Source organism: Callorhinus ursinus, unplaced genomic scaffold (genome assembly GCF_003265705.2).
Source record: "Callorhinus ursinus isolate GAN/ISIS: 27379988/994484 unplaced genomic scaffold, GSC_fseal_2.0 scaffold2, whole genome shotgun sequence".
Classification (NCBI taxonomy): Eukaryota; Metazoa; Chordata; class Mammalia; order Carnivora; family Otariidae; genus Callorhinus; species Callorhinus ursinus.
In genome coordinates this window covers 51,063,011-51,085,837 of record NW_027397064.1, presented here as the reverse complement: position 1 = coordinate 51,085,837, position 22,827 = coordinate 51,063,011, and the positions used below count along the sequence as shown (strand labels likewise).

The following is a 22,827-nucleotide window of genomic DNA, read 5'->3' as shown; positions in this document are numbered from 1 at the left end:
GCAAAAGCTTTTTATCTTGATGAAGTCCCAATAGTTCATTTTTGCCCTTGCTTCCCTTGCTTTTGACAGTGTGTCTAGGAAGAAGTTGTTGTGGCTGAGGTTGAAGAGGTTCCTGCCTGTGTTCTCCTCAAGGATTTTGATGGACTCCTGTCTCACATTGAGGTCTTTCAACCATTTGGAGTCTATTTTTGTGTGTGGTGTAAGGAAATGGTCCAGTTTCATTCTTCTGCATGTGGTTGTCCAGTTTTCCCAACACCATTTTTTGAAGAGACTGTCTTTTTTCCATTGGACATTCTTTCCTGCTTTGTCAAAGATTAGTTGACCATAGAGTTGAGGATTCATTTCTGGGCTCTGTATTCTGTTCCATTGATCTGTGTGTCTGTTTTTGTGCCAGGACCATACTATCTTGATGATTACACCTTTGAAATAGAGCTTGAAGTCCGGAATTGTGATGCCACCAGCTTTGCTTTTCTTTTTCAACATCCTTTGGCTGTTCGGGGTCTTTTCTGGTTCCTTACAAATTTTAGGATTATTTGTTCCATTTCTTTGAAAAAAGTTGATGGTATTTTGATAGGGATTGCATTAAATGTGTAGATTGCTCTAGGTAGCATAGACATTTTTGTAATATTTGTTTTTCCAATCCATGAGCATTGAATGTTTTTCCATTTCTTTGTGTCTGCCTCAATTTCTTTCATGAGTATTTTATAGTTTTTTGAGTACAGAATCTTTACCTCTTTGGGTAGATTTATTCCTAGGTGTCTTATGGTTTTGGGTGCAGTTGTAAATGGGATCAGCTCCTTAATTTCACTCTCTTCTGTCTTGTTGTTGGTGTGTAGATATGTCACTGATTTCTGTGCATTGATTTTATATCCTGCCACTTTAATGAATTCCTGTATGAGTTCTAGCAGTTTTGGGCTGGAGTCTTTTGGGTTTTCCACATCTGCAAAGAGTGAGAGTTTGATGACTTCATTGCCAATTCGGATGTCTTTTATTTCTTTTTGTTGTCTGATTGCTGAGGCTAGGACTTCTAGTACTATGTTGAATAGCAGTGGTGAGAGTGGACATCCCTGCCGTGTTCCTGACCTTAGGGGAAAAGCTGTCAGTTTTTCCCCATTGTGAATGATATTCGCTGTGCGTTTTTAATAGATGGCTTTTATGATATTGAAGTATGTACCCTCTATCCCCACACTCTGAAGTTTTAATCAAGAGAGGATGCTGTACTTTGTCAAATGCTTTTTCTGCATCTGTGGGTCATACGGATCCTGGAGAGGATCATATGGTTCTTGTTTTTTCTTTTATTAATGTATTGTATCACATTGATTGAATTGTGGATGTTGAACCAACCTTGCAGCCCAGGAATAAATCCCACTTGGTTGTGGTGAATAATCCTTTTAATGTACTGTTGGGTCCTATTGGCTAGTATTTTGGTGAGAATTTTTTCACCCATGTTCATCAGGGTTATTGGTCTGTAATTCTCCTTTTTGATGGGGTCTTTGTCTGGTTTGGGGATCAAGGTAATGCTGGCCTCGTAAAATGAGTTTGGAAGTTTTCCTTCCATTTCTATTTTTTGGAACAGTTTCAGAAGAATAGGTATTAATTCTTCTTTAAATGTTTGGTAGAATTCCCCTGGGAAGCCATCTGGCCCTGGGCTCTTGTTTGTTGGGAGCTTTTTGATGACTGCTTCAATTTCCTTAGTGGTTATGGGTCTGTTCAGGTTTTCTATTTCTTCCTGGTTCAGTTTTAGTAGTTTATAGGTCTCTAGGAATGCATCCATTTCTTTCAGATTGTCTAATTTGCTGGCATAGAGTTGCTCATAATATGTTCTTATAATTGTTTATATTTCTTTGGTGTTGGTTGTGATCACTCCTCTTTCATTCCTGATTTTATTATTTGGGTTGTTTCTCATTTCTTTTTGATAAGTCTGGCCAGGGGTTTATCAATCTAATAATTCTTTCAAAGAACCAGCTTCTAGTTTTATTGATCTGTTCTCCTATTCTTTTGGCTTTTATTTCATTGATTTCTGCTCTGATCTTTATTATTTCTCTTCTCCTGTTGGGTTTGGGCTGTATTTGCTGTTGTTTTTCCAGCTCCTTTAGGTGTAGGATTAGATTGTGTATTTGAGACCTTTCTTGTTTCTTGAGAAAGGCTTGTATTGCTATATACTTTCCTCTCAGGACTGCCTTTGCTTCATCACAAAGATTTTGAACAGTTGTGTTTTCATTTTCAATTGTTTCCATGAATTTTTTTAAATTCTTCTTTAATTTCCTGGTTGACCCATTCATTCTTTAGTAGGATGCTATTTAGCCTCCATGTATGTGAGTTCTTTCCGACTTTCCTCTTGTGATTGAGTTCTAGTTTCAAAGCATTGTGGTCTGAAAATATGCAGGGAATGATCCCAGTCTTTTGGTACCAGTTGAGACCTGATTTGTGATGTAGGATGTGATCTATTCTGGAGAATGTTCCATGGGCACTAGAGAAGAATGTGTATTCTGTTGCTTTGGGATGAAATGTTCTGAATATATCTGTGAAGTCCATCTGGTCCAGTGTGTCAGTTAAAGCGTTTATTTCCTTGTTGATCTTTTGCTGAGATGATCTGTCCATTTCAGTGAGGGGGGTGTTAAAGTCCCCCACTATTACTGTATTGTTGTCGATGTGTTTCTTTGCTTCTGTTATTAATTGGCTTATATGATTGGCTACTCCCATGTTAGGGGCATAGATATTTACAATTGTTAGATTGTCTTGTTGGATAGACCCTTTAGGTATGATATAGTGTCCTTCCTCATCTCTTATTATAGTGTTTGGCTTATTTATTTATTTTTAAAAATTTTTTATTGTTATGTTAATCACCATACATGACATCATTAGTTTTTGATGTAGTGTTCCATGATTCATTGTTTGTGCATAACACCCGTGCTCCACTCAGAATGTGCCCTCTTTAATACCCATCACCAGGCTAACCCATCCCCCCACCCTCCTCCCCTCTAGAACCCTCAGTTTGTTTTTCAGAGTCCATCGTCTCTCATGGTTTGTCTCCCTCTCCAACTTCCTCCCCTTCATTCTTCCCCTCTGCTATCTATAGTGTTTGGTTTAAAATCTAATTTGTTGGTTGTAAGGATTGCCACCCCATCTTTCGTTTGATGTCCATTAGCATGGTAAATGATTTTCCACCCCCTCACATTTAATATGGAGGTGTCTTTGGGTCTAAAATGAGTCTCTTGCAGGCAGCATATCGATGGGTCTTGTTTATTTATCCAATCTGATACCCTGTGTCTTTTGATTGGGGCATTTAGCCCATTTACATTCAGGGTAACTATCGAAAGATATGAATTTAATACCATTGTATTGCCTGTAAGGTGACTGTTACTCTATATTGTCTGTGTTCCTTTCTGGTCTGTGTTACTTTTAGGCTCTCTCTTTGCTTAGAGCACCCCTTCCAATATTTCTTGTAGGTCTGGTTTGGTGTTTGCAAATTCTTTTAGTTTTTGTTTGTCCTGGAAGCTTTTGATCTCTCCTTGTATTTTCAATGACAGCCTAGCTGGATATAGTATTCTTGGCTGCATATTTATCTCATTTAGTGCTCTGAATATATCATGCCAGTCTTTTCTGGCCTGCCAGGTCTCTGTGGATAGGTCTGTTGCCAATCTAATTGTAGGTTACAGACCTCTTGTCCCGAGCTGCTTTCAGGATTTTCTCTTTGTCTCTGAGACTGGTAAGGTTTACTAATAGATGTCGGGGTGTTGACCTATTTTTATTGATTTTTTGGGTTTCTCTGTGCCTCCTCGATTTTGATGCCTGTTTTCCTTCCCCAAATTAGGGAATTCTCTGCTATAATTTGCTCCACTGTACCTTCTGCCCCTCTCTCTCTTCTTCTTCTGGGATCCCAATTATTCTAATATTGTTTCGTCTTATGGTATCACATATCTCTCGAATTCTGCCCTCGTAATCCAGTAGTTGCTTATCTCTCTTTTTCTCAGCTTCTTTATTCTCCATCAATTGTTCTTCTATATCACTAATTCTCTCTTCTGCCTCATTTATCCTAGCAGTTAGAGCCTCCATTTTTAATTGCACCTCATTAATAGCCTTTTTGATTTTGACTTGGTTAGATTTTAGTTTTTATTTCTCTAGAAAGGGATTCTCTAGTATCTTCCATGCTTTTTTTAAGCCCAGCTAGTGTCTTTATAATCGTCATTCTTAACTCTAGTTCCGACATCTTACTAATGTCCATATTGATTAGGTCCCTGGCAGTCGGTAATACCTCTTGTTCTATTTTTTGAGGTGAGTTTTTCTGTCTTGTCATTTTGTCCAGAGGATAATAGATGAATGAGAGAACAAAATGCTAACAGGGTAACAATGACTTCAGAAAAATATAAACTAAATAAATCAGAAGAAACCTGAAACCATGGGGAAAAGAAAGGTAAAGAAAAAGGAAAAAAAAAAAAACAATTTGTTCAGGCTGGTGAATAGATCAGTGCCACAGACTAGATTTTGGGCATATTTTGATCTGTTAGAAGAAACTGCCTCCCAAAATTTTAAAGAAAGAAAAACTTACATGTGTACAAAAATAAGAGTAAATACAATGAAGGGATGGAATATGACTGTAAAGATGAAAATTATAAAAGATTTTATAAAAGGAATTGATAAGAAGTTGGTTGAAAAAAGAAAGAAGAAAAACTAAAAAAAAAAAAAAAAGGAGAGAATGTGATCCGGCTGGACACTAGAACAAACTAGAACAAAGCCATACACTAGAGATTTAGGGTATATTTTGATCTGTTAGAAGAAACTGTATCCCAAAATTTTAAAGAGAGAAAAACTTATTTATATTTATATATATACAAAAAATAATGTTGACTACAATGAAGGGATAGAATATGACTCTAAAAATGAAAATTAAAAAAGATTTTAAAAAAATTGATAAGATGTTCATTCAAAAAGGAAAAAAGAAAAATTCAAAAAAATAGAAAAAGAAAAAATAAAGAAAATTAAAAAAAATTAACTTTGAAATACTAAAGAATCATGGGGAAAAAAGTCATGGATTCTATGTGCTGTATTCCCCTAGTGCTGGAGCTTTGCAGTTCTCATTGATCGGTAAACTTGGTCTTGGCTGGCTGTTCTTGCTGATCTTCTGGGGGAGGGGCCTGTTGCAATGATTTCTCAGATGTCTTTGCCTGAGGCAGAAGTGCACCGCGCTTGCCAGGGGCCAAGCTTGGTAATCTGCTTGGGTTTCCTTTCTGTAGCTTTTGTTCCCTGAAAGCTTTCCGTAGTGCTTTAGAGGACGAGAATGAAAATGGCAGCCTCCCAATCTCCACCCTGGACGAGCCGAGAACTCGGGGCCCCAGTCCTTATTTAACCCCCAGAGAAAAGCAGTCAATCACTCCCATCTCTCCGGTCTCCTGCCACTCTCTGTGCTCACCCGGCCTGTGACCTAGCATTTCTGTCTCTTGCACACAACCCCGTTTGCAGTCTCCAAACCCAGCAAATTCCTGCAGTGTGCTGCCGCGCCACTCTTCCTGGTGGAGGAAGTGGAGTCTCCCGAGATCTGCTGCTTGTTGGGTCCCTGCTGGAGGATCAGTGGCCCGACTGTGCCGTGGATCACTGTTTATGGCAACCCCGAGCTGAGAGCCCACTCCTCAGCTCTGTCTTTGTAGCTGGCTTCCCTGCTCTGATACCTGAGAGCTCTGCTGCATTCAGGCACCCCCGGTCTTTCTGTGACCCCGAGGGTCCTGAGACCACACAGTCCCAGCAAAGGTTCCACCCCCTGCTTAGCCACTGGAGCAATATCCCTCAGCGGGGCCGACTTCTAAAAGTTCCAATTTTGTGCTCCTCGGCTCTATCACTTGCAGGTAGCTGGCTGATGGAGGCTCCCTCTCCCCGAGGTCTATCTTCCCAATTATCACCTCAGATTCACTGCTCCACACTACCTTCCAGAAAGTGGTCACTTTTCTGTTCATAGAGTTGCAGCTATTCTTTTCTTCAATCTCCTATTGAGTTTGTAGGTGTTCAGAATGGTTTGATACCTGTCTAGCTGAATTCCTGGGACCAGATGAAATTTAGATCTCCTACTCCTCTGCCATCTTGCTTCCCCTGCAGTCCAGTTACATTTAAAGTAATTATTGATAGGTATGTACTTATTGTCATTTTGTTACTTGTTTTATGGTTGTTTTCATAGTTCTTCTCTGTTCCTTTCTTCTTGTTTTGCTCTATTCCCTTGTATTTTGATAACTTTCATTAGTGTTATTCTTGAATTTTTTTCTTTATTATTTTGTGTATCATAGGTTTTTGATTTGTGGTTTCCATTAAGTTCATATAAAACATCTTGACTGATTTCTGTAGATATAAATGATTTTACTACTTTTGTGCTTTAACATTCATACTGGTGTTTTAAGTGATTAATCTACTTTTACTCTATGTTTGCATTTACCTGTGAAACTTTTTCCTTTCATAATTTTCTTAATTCTGATTATGGCCTTTCCACTCAAAGAATTCTCTTTAACATTTCTTGTAAGGCTGATTTAATGGTAATGAATTCCTTTAATTATTATTATTATTTTTTTGTCTGAGAAACTCTTTATCTCTCCTATTCTGAATGATAATCTTGTGGGGTAGAGTATTCTTGGTCAGGTTCCTGCCCCCCGCCCCCCTGCCCCAGTACTTCAAATGCATCATACCACTCCCTTTTAAAGGCCTGCAAAGTTTTTGCTGAAAAATAAGCTCATAGCCTCATGGGATTTCCCTTGTATTTAACTGTTTTCTATTGCTGCCTTTAAAATTCTCTTTAACATTACTTTTTGTCATTTTAATGATTATGTGTCTTGGTGTTGACTTCTTCCTGTTTATTTTGCTGGGTGCTCTCTGTGCCTCCTGGATCTGGTTGTGTGTTTCCTTCCCCAGATTAGGGACATTTTCAGCTGTTATTTATTCAAATAAATTTTCTGCCCCCTTCTCTCTTGCTTTTCCTTATCCACATAATGGGATCCCTATAATGTGAATGTTATTACACTAGATGATGTTGCTCAATTCCCTTGACCTATTTTCAGTTTTTATTATTCTTTTTTTCTTTTTGCTATTTGGCTTGGTGGCTTCCCATTATTCTTTCAGACCACTAATCTATCCTTCTGCTTCCTCTAATCTGCTGTTGATTCCCTTTAGTATATTTTTAAATTTTCAGTTATTGACTTCTTCATCTCTGATTTGTTCTTTATTATTTTTTTCTGTCTCTTTGTTGAAGGTCTCACTGAGATTTTCCATTCTTTTCTCAAGTCCAGTGAGTATATTTATGACCATTACTTTGAATTCTTTATCAGGCATATTGGTTAACCCTGTTTCCTTTAGCTCTTTTGCTGTAGTTTTATCCTATTCTTTCATTTGGGACATATTCCTCTCTCTCTCTCTCCTCTTTTTGTCTAACTCTCTGTGTTTGTTTCTATGTATTAAGAAAGTTATCTATGAAATCAGTGGCCTTGTGATAAAGTCCTTTGCTGCCCTATGCAGTGTCCCCTGTCACTGGAACCAGGAACTTCAGAGGTGTCTCTAATGTGGGCTGCATGTTTCTTACCATTGTGGCTGAACCACGTCTGCCTTCAGTCCAGTAGGCTGCAGTGGCCCACTTTGCCTGTTGTGGACATACTAGGTAGGGTTTGGTCCCTGTGCTGTTAAGGGGCCTGTGTGGGGCTTGTAGTTGTATGGTGTTAGCAGTCAGACCATATGCCTGCCCTCAGCCCATTTTTCAGGGCTGCAGTCACACTGAACTGCAGGCTCTCTCCCTGTGCTGCCCCCTGAGAGGTTTTCATTGGAGAGTAGGGCCAGCAGTCAGACCAGATCCCTGCCCCGAGTCTGTTTGCCAGGGTTTCAGTGGCACTGATTAGTGGGACACTCTCTGTGCTGCCAGCTATAATGTTTGGCTGCTGAGGCTGCTGAGGCTGTGGGTACACTGATGTGTGTAGTTATCTTCCCTTCTCCCCAAGGCAGGAGTCACTTTGGAGTGGTGCTGATCCCTGCTGGGATTGTTTGCAAGGTTTGTCAGGGCAGGAGCTGTTTTGAAGGGATGCCTACAGAGTGAGGCATGTTGGATGGGGTTGATCTACAGGAGAACATGGGGGCAGGGCAGGCAGAGCTAGCAAGATAGGTGGAGAGTGTACCTGCTGATTTCTGCAAGTGTCTTGATATCTGGGCTGGAGGAGAGTGGGAAATGGTGCCCATCAACACTTTTGTTCTTGGAGAAATCTCTCCCAGATCCCTGCTCCTCTAGCACACATTCTGAGATTAGTAAATAAATGTCCTATATCCCAGGTACATTTCAAACTGCTTCTTCTATGCTGTATGTGGTCATTGTTTTTGTTATGCTGGCTCTTTAAATGTGGGGGCTCAATTTCCTATTACTCACTGGAACTCCTAGAGCTAAGCTTGCTGATTTTTAAAATACCTAGAGTTAAGCCCCACTGATTGAAAAAAACTCACAAAGTTAGCCTCACTGGTTTTGAAAACCAAAATGTTATGGAAACCCAACCCTTTTTGGGTTCCCCATGCCTGGGGTGCCTGGTGTAGGGTCTGATCCTTTTACTTTTCTGTGTTTGTGGTGTCCATCCCATTTGAGGTGATAGTTTCACCTGGGATTTGGCTCCCAACCGCATCCCTGCCCCTCCTCTCTAGAATTAATTATGGAAAATCTGCTTGGCAAGTTTCTGGGTAGTTTTCAGAGTTGCACTGATGTAGCTGTTATCTCAGTGTGTCCATGGGATGAGGTAAGCTCAGGATCCTCCTACTCTACCAGCTTTCCAGGAGTCCTGGCATATTGATTATTTTAAGCTGGTTATTTTTAAAAAAACTGCAGACACAAGAGAAGCTTTGATAAGTAAGTAAAAGTTAACCTTTTGTAAGAGACATTGCATGTATAAGAGAAATCTTCACTTGTAAGTGTCTACCTGGCTGCACCAGAAAGTGGGGGATGACTCTGAATCTCTAGAAACTGTTATCAATGGAGAAAGAGTGTATTTAAATCTGTGTAACAATCTTACCATTGTTTACTCTGCTTTTCCTAGTAACCTCCCATAATTGTCTCCCCACTCCCAGCAACTTTTGTCTTTATTTGAAGATGGTATTTGGGGTGATGGCTTAGGTCATTTTGGAGAGTTACTCAGTTTTCCTGAGTCTCTTCTATGTATACAGGAGGTATACATGTTATTAAACTTTTGCTTGATTTTCTCCTGTTAATCTGTCTTATGTCATATTTAATTCTTAGACTAGCTAGAAGAATCTTAAAGGGTAAAGAAAATTTTTTCTCCTTAACAGAGGTTCTGAAGGTTAAGAAGAAGCTGTAGTTTAAGATAAGCAGCTTCAAGCTGCTCTTGAGACCTCTCTGACTCCAGCTCCCCTGTGACTGCCTTTTAAAAGCCTTTATGCATCTTATGGAAAATGCTAGGTGATATAGAGGGAATTGTGTTTCTAGAGGCCCTCTGCAGAAACTAGGAATTAAAAGAGGGTGGAGAGGAACGAGACAATGTATTGTTGAGGGTGCGGGTCTATATCAGCAGAAGTAGAGAAGGAAGAATGGCAGATGGGATGCTCAAGATCAAGCTTGGGGCAGTACTATACTTAGGGTCACTATATTAGTTTGCTATGGCTGCCATAACAAAACAAAACAAAACAAAACAAAACAAAACAAAACAAAAAACAAAACACAGACTGGTTGGTTTAAACGACCAAAGTTAATTTTCTCGTGGTTCTGAAGGCTGGAAGTGTAAGATCAAGATGTGGATAGGTTTGGTTTCTCAAGACCTCTCTTCTTGGCTTACAGATGGCCATCTTTTCCCTATGCCTTCACGTGGTCTTTTCTTTTTGTGCACACAATGTCTGTGTCCTAATTTCCACTTCTTATAAGGACACCAGTCGTATTGGATTAAGCCCACCCATATGACCTCATTTTAGCTTAATTAGCTCTTTAATGGCCCTATGTTCAACGACAGTCACATTCTTGAGGTACTGAGGGTTAGGACTTCAATATATGAATTTCAGAAGGGCACAATTAAGCATATAACAGTGATCTTAGTATGACATCAGCATCCATATTATGTTATCACAGGTATACTGGAAGTAATAGAGTACAGCAGCAACAGGAAGAGTTGAGCAGTGGAGCCTCACAGTCTGTGAGGAGCCCCCCCAATTAGCTCTCCTAGAAAGACATAGGAGGGAGAACTATGGTCCTGCCACTTGACATATAGGGCAAATGGTCTAACAACTTGAGGAAGTCTGTGAAAGTGACCCTTCTCAGGTTCTGCAATGCATGTGTTCTGTGATTATTTGGGTTATGTATAAAATGCCTATTAAAACTTATATAGATCTAAGTATCTCGGATACCAGCCCTTTATCTGTAGAAGATAGGAACTTCATATATTGAAGTCCTAACCCTCAGCTATTTAGAAATAGCTTTAGAAAATGTTCTCTCCAATTTTCACAAGAGTTTTCATATATATCATTTTCTTTTCTTTTTTTTAAATTTTATTTTATTATGTTATGTTAGTCACCATACATCATTAGTTTTTGATATAGTCATCCACGATTCATTGTTTTCTTATAACACCCAGTGCTCCATGCAGTACGTGCCCTCCTTAATACCCATCACTGGGCTAGCCCATCCCCTCACCCCCTGCCCTCTAGAACCCTGTTTGTTTCCCAGAGCCCATAGTCTCTCATGGTTCATCTCTCCCTCCGATTTACCCCCCTTCATGTTTCCCTTCCTTCTCCTAATGTCCTCCATGCTATTCCTTATGTTCCACAAACAAGTGAAACCATATGATAATTGACTTTCTCTGCTTGACTTATTTCACTTAGCATAATCTCCTTCAGTCCCGTCCATGTTGATATAAAAGTTGGGTATTCATCTTTTCTGATGGCTGAGTAATATTCCATTGTATATATGGACCACATCTTCTTTATCCATTCATCTGTTGCAGGGCATCTTGGCTCTTTCCACAGTTTGGCTATTGTGGACATTGCTGCTATGAACATTGGGGTGCATATGGCCCTTCTTTTCACTACATCTGTGTCTTTGGGGTAAATACCTGGTAGTGAAATTGCTGGGTCATAGGGTAGCTCTATTTTTAATTTTCTGAGGCACCTCCACACTGTTTTCCAAAGTGGCTCTACCAACCTGCATTTCCACCAATGCTGTAAGAGGGTTCCCCTTTCTCCACAACCTCTCCAACATTTGTTGTTTCTTGCCTTGTCAATTTTTGCCATTCTAACTGGTGTAAGGTGCTATCTCAGTGTGGTTTTGATTTGAATTTCCCTGATGGCTACAGGTGATGAACATTTTTTCATGTGTCTGTTAGCCATTTGTATGTCTTCTTTGGAGAAGTGTCTGTTCATGTCTTCTGCCCATTTTTTGGCTTATTTTTTGGGGGTGTTGAGTTTGAGAAGTTCTTTATAGATCTTGGATACCAGCCCTTTATCTGTAGTGTCATTTGCAAATATCTTCTCCCATTCTGTGGGTTGCCTCTTTGTTTTGTTGACAGTTTCCTTTGCTGTACAGAAGCTGTTTTATCTTGATAAAGTCCCAAAAGTTCATTTTTGCTTTTGTTTCACTAGCCTTTGGAGATGTATCTTGAAAGTTGATGTCAGAGAGGTTACAGCCTATGTTCTCTTCTAGGATTTTGATGGATTCCTGTCTCACATTGAGGTCTTTCATCCATTTTGAGTTTATCTTTGCGTATGGTGTTAGAGAATGGTCGAGTTTCATTCTTCTGTATATAGCTGTCCAATTTTCCCAGCACCATTTGTTGAAGAGACTGTCTTTTTTCCATTGCATATTTTTTCCTGCTTTGTTGAAGATTATTTGACTGTAGAGTTGAGGGTCCATATCTGGGCTGTCGATTCTGTTCCACTGGTCTATATGTCTGTTTTTGTGCCAGTACCATGCTGTCTTGGTGATCACTGCTTTGTAATATAGCTTAAATCGGGCAATGTGATACCCCTAGCTTTGTTTTTCTTTTTCAACATTTCCTTGGTGATTCGGGGTCTTTTCTGATTCCATACAAATTTTAGGATTGTTTGTTCCAGCACTTTGAAAAATGTCATTGGAATTTTGATCGGGATGGCATTGAAGGTATAGATTGCCCTGGGTAGCATAGACATTTTTAACAGTGTTTATTCTTCTGGTCCATGAGCATGGAATGTTTTCCCATCTTTTTGTGTTTTCTTCAATTTCTTTCATAAGCATTCTGTATTTCCTAGAGAATAAACCTCTTTGGTTAGGTTTATTCTGAGGTATCTTATGTTTTTTAGTGCTATTGTAAATGGAATCATTTCTCTAATTTCTCTTTCTACAATTGCATCATTAGTGTATAAGAAAACAACTGATCGTTTTCTTCTAAAAAGTCTGTGCAGAAGACAGAACAAACATTTTCCGTGTTGAACAGATAAACAGATTTAATCTGAAAAAAATTAAGGTGACTTGTCCTTGGTCATAAACCAGGAAACAAAACAGCTAAGATTCAAAAGGCAGTGTTTTAAACCTCCACAACATAGTACATAGTGTCTTAGTCAGCTCAGGCTGCCACATAGAATACCATAGACCAGGCAGCTTAAACAACAAAAAATGTCATTTTATCACAGTTCTGGAGGCTAGAAATCCAAGATTAGAGTGCCAGTATGGCCAGGTTCTAATGAGGACTCTTTTCCTGGCATCTAGATGATTCTTGAACCTTATCTTCACATGCCAGAGAGAGAGCGAGTGAGAGCAAGTGAGCGAGCAACAGAGAGAGAGAGGGAAAGGGAAAGAGAGAGAGGGAAAGGGAAAGAGAGAGAGAGAGTACACTCTCTGGTGTCTTCCTATAAGGGCACTAAACCCATCTTGAGGGTCCTACCCTCATGGTCTTATCTCAACTTAATTACTTCCCAAAGGTCCCATCTCCATATACCATCACACTAGGCTTCAATATATGAATTTGAGGGGGGAGGGATGGATACAATTTAGTCCAAAGCACATAGGTAGAATAAGCAAAATATGAGGGAAAACAGTCATAAACAATATACAGAATACTATCTAGGCATTCAGCTATTTTAGAATAACTATTTGCTTTGCATTTATAAAATGTAAGTCATCAATTTTGGTGAAACTTACTACATACAATTTTTTATGCAATTTCTATAATAATGTGGTATTGATATATATTATATATAAGACGCTTTTTTCCCTTCTTTCCTATTCAGATCAGCAAGAAATGCATATTGTTGAGAGCTAGTTTTGGCCTTTTCTGTTTGTGTGTTTTATTATTCATCATGTATTTTCCGCAGTACTTTGAAGGGCCTGGTAGGTGGTGCCTTACAAATAAGGTGAGTCTGCCTCATGGTTCCATGCAGAGATGACTGGCAGGGACAGTTAATTCAACAGGACATCCAATTGTGTTGAATCTGGAAAAAGGCCTTGTCCCCAAAGCTTGAGGGCATGGACCAGATGAATGTCTCAGAGCTTTATTAAGGCCTGCTTCTTACATAAGAGCTTCAGAGGGGAGTGCTAAAGCAGCTTAAGGTACTCAAATATGAATGAAGAGTATATATAGTATTTTGAAGGTAATCTTATTGAATTGGATTTGTTATCATATAAAGTAACAGAGACCCGCCTATATATAAGGAGGTCATGGAGTCTTTTTAATTTTTATTGTGAATGTCTTATTTTCAAGGTACATGCTTAACGTATTTATAGCAGATGGATCAGTAGTTTTATTTACTTATTTAATAAGTACTTATATAACACTTACTCTTCACTAGGCCCCGTTCCAAGCAATGGCAACTCTGTGAGCCAGGAACAGTTTATGCAATGAAGTGTCTTTGCCCAAGGTCACACTTAGCGTTTGGTGTCTCCCAAATCAAATGAAAAAAATCTTTATATAGATTGGAGTAATTGTGCTTAAGAGATAGAACAGATAACTTTCAGTAACAATGTATTTTACCCATTTGAAAAACTGTCAGAATGTCCTTGAGAAGAGAATTTTGCTCCATGTTCAAATATTATAGCACCTCCTATTTGCACATTTTGGTAATGTAAGTTAAACCATACACACTTGATCAAAAACACAATAAATAAATAAAACACTGGAGGTGGGGAGGAAAGGATAAAAGTTGGACAGAAGTAGTGATAGGAGTACCTTTTTCTTATTCCTAATCTTAGAGAGAAAGCTTTCAAAAATTCACCCATAGAAATTATGTTTGAGGGGCGCCTGGGTGGCTCAGTCGGTTAAGCGTCTGCCTTGGGCTCAGGTCATGATCCCACGGTCCTGGGATCAAGCCCCACATCAGGCTCCCTGCTCAGCGGGGAGCCTGCTTCTCCCTCTCCCTCTGCTGCTCCCCCTGCTTGTGCTCTCTCTCTCTCTGTCAAATAAATAAATAAAATCTTTAAAAAAATTATGTTTGCTGGGAGTGTTTTCTTCTAGCAAATATTTTTATGCATTTATTGAACTGTTTTTATAATTCTTTGTTATTCTGTTACTGTGGAAAATTACACTGATTGATTTTCAGATGTTAAACTGATCTCATATTTCTGGAATACTCCCTAGAGTCATGATGTGTGTTATCCTTTTTATATATTGCTGGGTTAGGTTTGCTTACTTAGGGGTTTTGCATACATGCTTGATAGAAGTTAGCTTATGATTTTCCTAACTTGTGATGCCCAATTAGATTTTGCTTTATAGTGACTTCATAAAATGATTTGAGAAATCATTCTCTTTTTCTAACTTCTGGAAGCATTTGTGCAAGATCAGGATTGATGTTTCTTCCTCGAAATTTTGTCTCTGATGATGTTATATATTATATAAGTCTAGAGATTTCTTTGTGTGGAGGTTTTAAATTACAGATTTAATATCTTGAAAAATACAAGAAAATTCAGACTTCTCCTTTCTTTTTGCTGAGTTAAGCTTTTGTAGAAATTTGTCTACATCTAAATTTTCAAATTTATTGGTATGGATTTTTTCATAAAATCATCTCATCTCTTTAAATATTTGTATGATCTGTGGCATGGTGTCCTCCTTTTCATTTCTATTATTGGTTCCTTGGATCTTCCCAACATATATTTTTTTCTTGTTAGTCTTACTAGGTATCTTTGATTCATGGCTGCAGAAGTCTATCCCCTCATTTTTACAAAATGTGGAGATTTTCTAGTTTTCTTGTTGTTGGATTCTAGTTAATTACTTTGTGGCCATAGACGATACTCTGAAAAATCCCAATTCTTTACCTGTGTTGATATTTGCTTTATGGATCAACACATGTTTTATTTTGATAAATGTTACACTGATGTTGTACTGTTCCTGAAAATAATATATATCCTGCCATTCTTAGGGCAGGATTCTGTGTGTGTATGTGTATCATATATATTTATATATATATAAATTCATGTGTGTGCATGTGTGTACACATACATGTATAGTCTGTCAGATCTTTACTGGATTTTTGTATTTCTTTTATCAGTTATTGAGAGAGATATATTAAAGTCTCCCACTCATGCACATTTATATATGTGAATCTACATTATTGAGTGCATATAAATTCAGAATTGTTATATGTCCCTGGTAAATTGATTATTTAATCATTTTAAAAGAGTGGTCTTTATCTTTAGAAATACTTCTTGTCTTTAAGAATATTTTGCCATACTAGAATAGCTACAATAACATCCCCTTTGTTCTTATTTGCATGTTTTCCATCTTTGCCTTTCTACCTGTGTTCTCATATTTAAAGTCTGACTCATAATCAGCATTAGTCTTTTTTTAAACCAAATTGGATATCAATCTCTTAATTGCACTAATTAATCCAATTACTAATTACTGATTTATTTGAATTTATATCTACAATCTTATTTATTTCCTAATTTCCCACTTGTTTTTATCTTTCTTTTTTTGTACTCTTACCTTTTAGTTACACACTATTTTTTCTCTTCTCTTAGTAGTTACCTTAGTGTTTAAAATATGCACTCATTGCTGAATAAAGTCAAATAGAAACTTGTATTTTTCTACTTCCTAGACACATGCTCTACTTAGAATATTTAAACTACATTTACTCCCGCTAATCCTGCCATTTGTTATTTTTTAAAGTCATTTAAATCCTACATATACCTAAATCTTCACAAGACTTTATTACTGTTTAGTACAATTAATATTTGTTTATATTTTTCTTCATACTTACTCTTTCTGGTGTTCTGCACTTCTTTCTCTCTGCAATAATATTGCCAAAAGCTCTGCTGGGCTCTCTACTGCCTATTAGGGGTTTTTCTTTGCTAGGAATTCTGGTCTCTAATCTTGTAATTGCTGTTCTGCAATTGACAAATACCTCAAGGAAAAATGAATTCACAGAACACTGGCTTACTGATTTGTGGTTTTTTTCTGTCCATGATCTTGCTCCTTCAGTTATTGTCTTTATGGGTCTCTGATCATTACTATTAGTAGTAGTAGTAGTATTTTATCCCATATTTCTTGCAGTTCTCAGCAAGACTCTTCGGCAAGTTATATTTTTATCTTAGCAAGAAAGGAGAAATACATACTTTTTTTAAAGTTCAATTTGACAGAGTTAAATGATAAATGAAGTGCATAAATAATTCTAATTTAGAACATAATATAGAAATCATTTGCTTAGTCATGTGTTTATTAATTTAAAGATACGCTAGGTGCCTGATCTTGCCAGGTAATATTCCATACTAGGTAAATATTGATGAATGAGACGAACAAGGTCTCTTAAGTTCACATTCTTTTGTAAGGGGTTTGACTGGAAGGAGACAGATAATGGATGGGATAATTATTAATTACTGTATAGTTACTGAATTATTAAGTACTGTATGAAAGAAATAAAACCAGGGGGTATGATATATAGAGACTGGGAGTGGGGTGGAATCAGGCTGTTGTAAACATCTCTGAAGAGGTCATATTTGAGCTGAGAACTAAATGAAAAAGAACTGGCCCTGTACTAACTTAGGGACAGAGGATTCCTAGAAGAAACAGCAAGAGAACACAGCCCTAAGGTAGAGATGAATCTCGCCATGTTCAAGGAACATACACAAATCTAGAGTGGCTTACACATAGAAAATGAGATAATGTGTGAGACGTGATAAAATATCTGCAAGGTTCAGATCGTGTGTGGACTTGTAGATCATGGTTGGTGGGGGTGAGGGAATTGGATTTTATTCTAATGCAATGGATATCCAAGAGGGTTTAATATAAGGAAATATGAATTATGTTTTAAGGATCATTCTGGCTATGGTGTTGAGAACAGTTTATAGGGCACTGAAGAGATCAGGTAAGGGCTATTGTAGACTTCTGGTTAAATATGGTTCATTGGACACTTATGTTTTCCTTTATCCTCTCCCATAACTCCACAAAAATGACAGAGAAGGGACAAAAAGGAATGAACTCAGACAGAAAAAAAATCCCTATGGGATGGGAGACAACAATAGCTACATTATGTGTATTGAACCGGAGAATAGAGATTTATTCTCTGGAGCTTTGGGTGTCATCCTGAAGAACATGAGATTAAATGAAAGTGTTTATATTGAATGGAAAGCTTTCAGCTCTCTGCCTTCCTCCACTCAGTGAGATGACTCTAGATAGGCTAATCCTTCCCGGACAGGAGATTGGAGCATTCATCTCTGAGGAAATTTAGCAGCTTAAGATTTTGGGTCTATTAGATTTCAATAAGAGGTATTGTTTAGCATCTCTTTATGGTTTTTATCTAATTAAAAGAATTTGCTGGGTGATCCAAGAACACTTAAACTATGCAGAGGCTTTGATAATGGTTATGGCAACTATATCATAACTTTAATCCTTTCTTAAGATTGAGTTTTAATGAGCCTCCCTAATTTTAGGACTTTCTCAATTTTATTTCTTACTGCTTATGTTTAGAAAATTAGTTACTTCCTAACATGTCCTCAGATTTCTGGACTCTTTTTCTTTCTTTTCTTTCCTACTTGAAGGCTGGACAATTTTTTCCTCATCTATTTCTTGTATCTTGTCAAACACTACCCACAGAAACCTGTCACAGAATTCAGTTCTGTTTTTCCTACCTCTGCCTTCGGAACTGTGAGATCAATAACAATACAGTCTGACTCCTGGTTCATAGTGGTACCAATGATTTTGTAATTACATAGCATGAATCACCATGTTTCCTGCCTCTGATAATCAGTTTCTTCAGCACCTGCTATCTATCCACGAAACCTATGTTATATATTTGATGTTTGTTATGGTAGTACCCCACTTGTGGTACCAATGATTGAATCAATCAGGATAGCATACCATAGACTGTGATAACAAACAACCCCCAAATCTGGGTACCTAAATACAAACTGTTTTTTTTTTTTTTTTTTTTGCTTGTTCGTACACTGTCTGCTGCAGATCCACACTTCTCTCCTGGGCTGCTGTTTTCTATGTATTCCAAGCTGCTTTGATCTTCATATCAATACGTGCTTACACCATCACTATCATAAGGAAGAGAGGCTGAGGATTTCAGCACTGGAGTTAAATATTTCCATCTACAAATGACAAGACTCACTTACTCTCAAATTATTTGGCCAAAGCAAGACTTATGGCCATGCTAACTTCAAGGGACAAGAAAGTGCAATCCCACCTGAGTCTTCAACAAGAGGAGAATCAGATGTTATTTGACATTAGTATTAAGTACCATAAAAGGTACTGCATAACCTCAACAAGAAAAGGGTACTAGAAACAAAAGTACCTTTGGAGAATAAAAAGAGTCCTTGGGGAAAAAAATTTGGAACAGTAATTTAAAAAAAATTCATTACAACTTTTGAGAAATTTCTGGAAGATAGAGCACAAATAAATAGAGACGGGACATTTCTTGAAATTTTATTTTCAGCCAAACTGCCAATCAAGTGTGAAGATAGAATAAAGATACTTCTGAAAGCAAGGCCTCAAATCATTTGCCTCTGATGCATCCTTTCTTAGAAATTTACATGGAATTTTCACCAAAACAAAGATACAAACCAGGAAAGTGACGTGGGGTCCTGAAAATAAGGGTTACAGCATTGATAAGAGGCCAAGGGAATTTCCAGGATGAAGTTTATTGGGATGCCTAAGACATCTAAGTGCGGGGGGCAGGTAGGGAGTTGGCCATACGAGTGGGATTTTCAGGGGAGAGGTCTGGGCAGAAGATACACATTTAGGAGGTTTCAGTTATTAAAGCTATGAGATTGGATTACAGAGGGAGTGAAGAGGCAGTTCAAGGATTGAGTCCTGGGGTATTGTTAAGTTAGGGAGAAGAGGAGGAGACAGTAAAGAAGGGGGCAGCCAAGAAAGTAAAAGGAAAACCAGGAGCACTGGGTATACTGGAAATCAAATAAAATTTTTCAAGGAAGAGAGAGTGTTAAATGCTGCCAATGGATCAGATGAGATGAAGCCTGAGAACTGACCACTGGGCTTGGTAATGTGGAGGTCATTTATGACCTTGATAAGGCAGTTTTGTGGAGTGGATAAATGAGGGTGGCATGAAAGTGTCTGGCTCAGTGCTAAATCTGTATTTTATAAAATATATTACATTTATGTAATAAATATATAAGTATAAACATTTAATAATATAGAATATGCATCTTAAAAGCATTCATTCATATTTTATGGTTATTAAATAATATATTCATTATATAAAATTTTGAAAATAAACATATAGAAAAGAAAATGTGATTACCCACAACCAAGGGGGGAAAAAGCAAAAGTAAACTGAAAAAGCAGCAATGCTATTAGTCCAGGGATAAGAGATGCTAGTGACATGGAAGAGAGGAATGATGTTGGAGACAGGGAGACCTAGAGATAGATGCTGGTGTCGATGGAGCAGGCAGACCTTGCTTGTGGACTGACTGCTGGGCTGCAGCAAGGGGCAGGGAGGGTGTTGAAATTGACTCAAAGACAGGCTTTGTGAGTCTTCACTAAATAACTCTCAGAAATCCTTCAAGATTGTTCTAAGTGCATATTTTTTAATGAAAAGTTCCATTTTTCTTAATTAAGGATACACTTTTAAATAGCTTTGTTTTGAAGACAGGTTTACCACCAAAATGGCTTTAACATCAACCTCAGGACTTTGTATCTTTGCTATATGTGAAAATCGGTTGCTCTTTTCTGTTTATCCTCTTGGTGACTTCCATGTCTTGGTGGCTGTGCTTTCCATGCGATAATTCTTATTTTCTTTTTTCCAGAACATTTCATCATTTTGAAAATTATTCTTAAATTTAAATGTATTTTGATATTTAAAAAAATGGGAAAAACCTTACTTGCCATTATATGAGAATGGAAATATCCCATCAGTCTTTTGTGTTAAGGTTAAAGGTAAAAATAAAACAAATACATATTTTGAAAAAGTAATTATTCAAATTGCATCTTTCATTAAAATGTCAAGGTCCTAGGTGAGGGATAAGGGAACTTGTGGCAGAGTCTTATTAGCTTGATTCTATTTTAAATAATCCTAAATTGGTTCTAATTATACCCTAGATTTTTTTTTTTTAGTGTCATAATGAGTCAAGGCTTATAAAATGAAAATAAAACCTTTTTTGATAATCATTTGTGTATTGTTCAATGAGAGACAGTGCAAGAAATGAGACCCACATTTTCACCTAAGCTCTGACGTTAAGCAGCTCTGTTTTTAGAGAAAAATGAGCTAACATCTTCGAGCCTTGGTTTCTTTGATGTTGTGTTTTTCGGACAGGGGCTCTTCAGTAACCTGAGCACTGTCCTTGCTACCTCATATGTAGGCCATGGAATTTCTGATTCACGCTGTGTTGGAGGGTCTCCAGCATTAATAACTTAGAGACTAGTCTGGGCTTAGTTTCTTCTGTTTATTCATTTTGGGATTGTTTGTGTTAACAATGGGGTGACTGAAATTTCTTCTCTCAGGACCATAGAGTGAACTCCTAAATCCTTTCAACGAACAAGCTTGCCCCCATTCCCTGCCTGTTCCATCACATCACATCTTGTTCCTCCTCTTTGGTATGCCGATCACAAGAGTGGGTAAGAAAGATCCTGACGCGAAATGATTTCCAATGCTGCTATGCTGTGGTTATGTTTCCTTCAAGTAGAAAATCAGTGTATTTTGGTTGAATGTGTTTCACAAGGAAGATACTGAGGGTGATGAGACATATAAGACATAGTGCAATACTCAAGGAATTTATAATTTTTGTGTAAGTAGAGATAGGGCAAGTGTGCATGCAAAACCAGCCAGCAGTGTGAAAACGGATGGGGACAATAACCACTATAAGAATTCATGTACAGGAGCAATCATGGTGAGCTAGGATAGTCAGGAAAAGCTGCCCAGGATGTGACTGGGTATAATCTGATAGATTTATTTAAATGATAGGAAATGTCAGGAATTGAGAGTGGGGAAGAGATGGCATAAAGGAAGACCCAAGAGAGGTAGTGGGAACAATAGTAGTAAATAAACCACAATAATTATTATAATTAAAAACTCTGTCATCGTTAGCTAATCAGGAACCATTTCTATCCCTGTCCCCATTACCATAACTATGGACCCTACAGTACAGGATATTTGCCAGCAGAACATTAGAAAAAGTTTATAGTTCTCAGCATTCCTCAAACCACGAGAGTCAGACATTGTCCTGAAATGGATCCCTTCCAGAAAGAAAAGCTTTCACAAAGATTGTGCAACATCCCAGATCTACATTACTTCCCAAGAACCCTGCGATCTGTGGTCTTCCCAATACATCATAACATCTCTCCTATTCCTGTGAAACAGCACTTGGAGTAGGGCTGGAAGGAACATTGTCAGTAGGACTTGCAGCCTTCAACCTTGTTCTGGAAGGTCTCTGATTTGACCTTGTAAGCCCTTGAATTTTTGATCTTCATCAGTAAGAATCCTGGCAGCATAACACAGAGCTTTAAAACTTTGGCTCTGGCGTCAGACTGAGTTCAAATCCTGACTCCACTATTCACTGGGTAGGTGATTTTAGACAAATTGCTAAGAGCTCTAAGCTTCATTTTCTTCACCTGAAAAGAAAACGGATAGTAATAGTCATGCTTACTTACATTGTTTTCTGGACATTGAATGAGATAGTCCATATAAAGCACTTACCATAGTGCTAAACACATAGAAATACTTGATCACTGTTGACTATTTTGGAGTGTTGTTTACTTTATACTAAACAAAATATTGGTATCTTTATGTGAGACTTCAAAAGCCTAAATGTGTATTTTTTTAAAGATTTTATTTATTTATTTTTTTGTTAGAGAGAGAACGAGTAGTGGGGAGGGGCAGAGGGAGAGAAAGGGAGAAGCTGACTCCCCACTGAACAGGGATCCCAACGCCGGACTCATCCCAGGACCCTGAGATCATGACCTGAGCCGGAGGCAGACGCTTAACTGACTGAGCCACCCAGGCGCTCCCTAAATGTGTATTTTTTATTTTAGTCTTTTTTACTTTAACCAGGAGTGCTATAAATTAGTGTTGGAATTTGGTAATATTTTTATTACATAAAGGAAAAAAGCACTACGTGGTTATTCAAAGTTGTTCTATTTTAAGTGGTAGAAAATATTAGAAGAAAGTGCCCATTTGTTCTCAAACTTTTTTTTTTAAAATTTATCTGAGAGAGAGAGAGACAGTGTGAACACGGGCAGGGTGGGAGGAGCAGAGGGAGAGGGAGAAGCAGACGCCCTGCTGAGCAGGAAGCCTGATGTGGGGCTGGATCCCAGGACCCTGAGATCATGACCTGAAGCCAAAAGCAGACGCTTAACTGACTGAGCCATCCAGGCGCCCCTCAGACTTCTTTATAATTAATGCTTAATATTAATAATTATTAATAATTAATATATTATAAAATAGTGTAAGTACTATTCTAAAACAATA

At 38.0% G+C, this 22,827-nt stretch overlaps 2 long non-coding RNA genes across 3 annotated transcripts in view; both read left to right on the top strand.

The window, feature by feature from the left end:
- Positions 1-18,967, top strand: part of LOC141370729 (uncharacterized) — a 94,952-nt gene extending 75,985 nt beyond the window's left edge. The window contains exon 3 of the long non-coding RNA XR_012375032.1: positions 18,841-18,967. This is a non-coding gene — a long non-coding RNA (uncharacterized lncRNA). The remainder of the gene's footprint in view (positions 1-18,840) is intronic.
- Positions 18,968-20,861: 1,894 nt separating this feature from the next.
- The window catches only part of LOC141370728 (uncharacterized), a 491,014-nt gene continuing 489,048 nt past the window's right edge, over positions 20,862-22,827 (top strand). The window contains exon 1 of one of the 2 annotated variants that reach the window (XR_012375031.1): positions 20,862-20,978. This is a non-coding gene — a long non-coding RNA (uncharacterized lncRNA). The remainder of the gene's footprint in view (positions 20,979-22,827) is intronic. The other variant, XR_012375030.1, reaches the window with a different exon arrangement.